Here is a 3,868-nt window from a genome sequence, read left to right on the forward strand (position 1 = left end):
TGGGTTGATTTTAGAAGCCTGATCAGCCCATTCCTGGGCACCCTTTACAGTATGATCACATTCATCTGGAGTTAAGCCAGAAGTTAAAAAACCATGAAGATCCCACCATATTAGATTGTATGTGTGTATGATTGTTGGGATTTGTTAATAAAACTCGGTGGGTTGGCAAGAAAAGAACCCAGATTTTTTCAATTTAAGCAAGGTCAGGGAGGAATAAAGAAACATGGATGCAGAATACTTCTTCACTGGCCACCTCTCGAAGCAGGGCCAAGAGAGTCATGTGGGGTCCCTGGAATGGATACAGTGACCTACAGTGGAAGGTGAGGGGAAAGTAATAGTTGGTCCTTTAAGGGAGGACAGTGGAGGGGAAAGAAGTGGGTTAGAGTGGGAGCATGCCCTGGAATATGATGGTGGCCATGGTGGTGAGGAGAGATCCTGTGGATCAGGGTCCTTAGAAATCAATACCTCTAACCCAGCCAGGTCAGATGCTGGCATCCATGTGTTGCTACAAAATGATGACTCTGCCTGTGACTCAGAACAATTACAGGCTGGCGCAGGCCAAGATGGCCACTGTATAACATCACAAGGTCGCCAACATGTAACGTCACAAGATGGCAACCAATATGGCAACTGTGACATCACCAGGTGACAAAATGACAGCTGATGGAAAAATAGCAGCTGAACAGGTAGAGTGGTTGGAGGGACAGGAGTGCAGAAAAAAGAAAGTTTTGATATAAAGGACTTTCAACCACTTACCAGACTGCATATAAAAGTTGCTGATCATTCTTGGACCACTGCAACCCATTATCCAGCTCATTCAGAAATGGGGGTTAAGAGATTAGGAAAGAGGTCTCAATCCCTTCTCAAAACTGGAGGATGACCTGGTTGTCTTGAGGAGGTCCCAGTGGACTGGAGAACTTATGGATCATCAAGTACTTGAATTTTTGGGTCCCACTGGGCTGGCTGAAAGGAAAGACCCAAGTCTGGAGATGCAAGAAGCTGGAACTCTCTGACCAAGGACAGGGGAGAGAGTTTACCTTGTTTGAAATACCTCTGTAGGGTGCAGGAGTGCTGAGCTGGAACAGTGTTGATGGGCACATGGAGAGGTGTCTTGGGCAGCAGACGGTGCTGTTGGTAGTGCCAGCCTGAGCACAGAGCCTGAGTAATGGTGGGAATCAAGAGAAGCCACAGAGACCATCACATGGTGAGGCCTGAGCAGCTGCAGGGCACAAGTGGTAGGTGCTGAGGACAGACCATGGACCCAAGCAGTGGTCGGTGCTGGTGCAGATGGCAGCCTAGTGGGTGAAAGTTCTTGCTGTGGTTACAGGTAGAGGTTCCTGTGTGAGACCTTGCATGCAAGCAGTGGGTGGGTGCACTCTGCCTAATGGGCCTGGTGTGGGACCTTGTGGGCAAGTGGCTGGTGGGTCTAGAGTCCAGGGCTCAAAAGAGAAAAAAATGGAAAAAAAAACCCAAAAAATTCTTCCAGGTTTTGCCACCAGATGTAACATTGAATATAGAGCTAGGGAGCTCACGAAGGAGGAAAGCATCAACCAGGTTGTTAACAACTTCTTTAATCTGAAACCCGGCACCTTTAGAGTGAAGTCAGCCAGCTGTGGGGGAATGGTCAGACTAGCCATGCATCTGGAGAGTCACATGTAGTATTGGTCAGCTGGCTGAGTTACGTGGTGGGGTAGACATACCCATGTTTTAAGCAGGGGGCTCAAGGGGTGGGCTAAGTGTGGAAATGCCAATTCTCTCATGACATCTGGAGCCTCATAATGCCAGAAATCTAATGATATCTTCACTTCAAGCTTCCAGGGTTTCACCTCCTGTCCACATCACAAGATCACATCGGGAGAGGGAGATCTGATCTATCAAGCATCACTAGTGTCTTAAAACATTACTTTTGTCAAAGAAAAAAAGAACTTTAAAAGCAATGAATATTGTATTTAATCACATTTCATAGAGGTCTAATTTTTATGGTGATCTGGACAGCTTTTTAGGAGTTTACATTTTAGCTAAGACTGACTGAGATTAAAAAAAAAAAAAAAAAAAAAAACTTTGAGCAGTAACTTTAGTGCAACCAGAAAAAGAGAAAAAAATAAAACTTGGTTTTGGAGGTCACCATGGAAGCAAGCTAAATATTGAATGAAGAAATGTTTTAGGAGCTGGCCTAATATGCCCCTCACTCTAACTAAACATTTGGATATTAGGCCAGAAGAAAAGGGGCCTTGGTCTGAGATCTCACTGTGATTGCCTAAGGCTCTTTAGTCTTAACTCAGGTGGTGTGAGCCTGAAAAAATGGCCCTGAAACTTATCACTGGGAACCTGGAACTTGAGATCCCAGGTCCCTTCTGACTGTGGGTGCTCAGACTTTTAATATTTCCCCTTTGCACCATGACCAGGGCCTTGGAGTGTTTTTTTGGCATCCTGGTTGAGGGCATTTATACCAGAGATTCCCTTGTTCCCTACACTTAAAATGGACTTGAGCCCAGGCATTGTTGGATTAGTGCTCAGCCAGAATTTTTTTATGGCATTTGTCCTTCTGTTTTTCCATTTTTAAGTCCCTATTATAATACACAGAGTTAGCAGTCTGCACTATTTTTTCTACTGCATATTTTCCCAGATCTGACATCAGTTTTTGGAGTTTCCTCCTTATATCTGGTGAAGATTGGGTTAAAACCTTCTCTGAGAATGGCTTCCCCTTCTACTGGATCTGGAGTTAGGTTAGTGAATCTTATCATAGACTCTAGTTTTTCTAAAAAGGTCATAGGAACCTCATCAGGGTTTTGGTGTATGGCTGCTATTGGCCATAATTGAGAGGTTTATCCTTAGCTCACTATAATCCCTCCTGTATGCAGTACAGGTAATGATTTCTATCCCATTCATTTTGGGGGGTATCGGGGTCCTATTGGGGATCTACAATTGGTACTGCTTGCTCCCCTGTGGGAATATTCCATCTGTCATCTGAGTCCTCATTAGTGGAGGCATCAAAATAGTCATTACCTATGACTCTAACCTCTTTATATACCAAATTTCTTTGTAATAAAGACAGAGTTTGCTCAAGAAGTAAATTAGCATCCCTCCAAATAAGATTTTACAAAGAGCTAAGTAATTTGAATGCTTCTGTGTATTCATCAGGGTTGGTAGTATAACTTCCAAGATCTCTCTTAATTTCTTTCAGTTCTGCTAGTGAGAAAGGCTGGTGGAACAGTTTTGACCCAGTCCTTCCTCCTCCTACTGAGATGAGAGGAAACATTCCTCTCTGTGATCTTGGCCCTGGCTGCAGTTTTCCATTATGGGGCATGTCTTGGGTCTCCAGCATATCGGAGTTGCTACCATGATGTGGAGAGACCTTGTTTTTGTTTTGTCCTTCAGGCATTAGAGGGGGTTCTGTGGGGGCTGGAGCTCCCACAAGGCCCTATTCCTGCTTTTCCTGTCCTACTCCCTCTTGAGATGCTGTTTTAGCTAATGCTGCCACAATAGCCTCAACTTTTCAGTTTTTAAACAAATTGGGGTGGTGCTGTAAGTAGAAAAATAGCTGAAGATAAGCTATCTTGAACCAGTTGCCCTCCTTTTTACAAAATATATCTAATTGCCATATGCTATTTTAATGTAGACTTCCCTGAATGCTTTGTTATGCACACTGGAGGGCGTTCTTATGTATACAGAGCTGTATCTAACTGCTGAATGCAATCCTGGTTATGCCTACAGGGTGCAGCCATTCACTTAGTAGGCATGCCTGCCTGTTATCTAGCAGAGACTAGTGGCTGGCTGGCTGACTGGCTGGCTGGATGTTTCCTTGAGAATTATTATAGGCATTTTTTCTAATTTAACTGTTTACAGGGCTTGTTAAAAGAGTGTCCCA

The sequence above is a fragment of the Muscardinus avellanarius genome (assembly GCF_963383645.1).
Source record: "Muscardinus avellanarius genome assembly, chromosome: X".
Lineage (NCBI taxonomy): Eukaryota > Metazoa > Chordata > Mammalia > Rodentia > Gliridae > Muscardinus > Muscardinus avellanarius.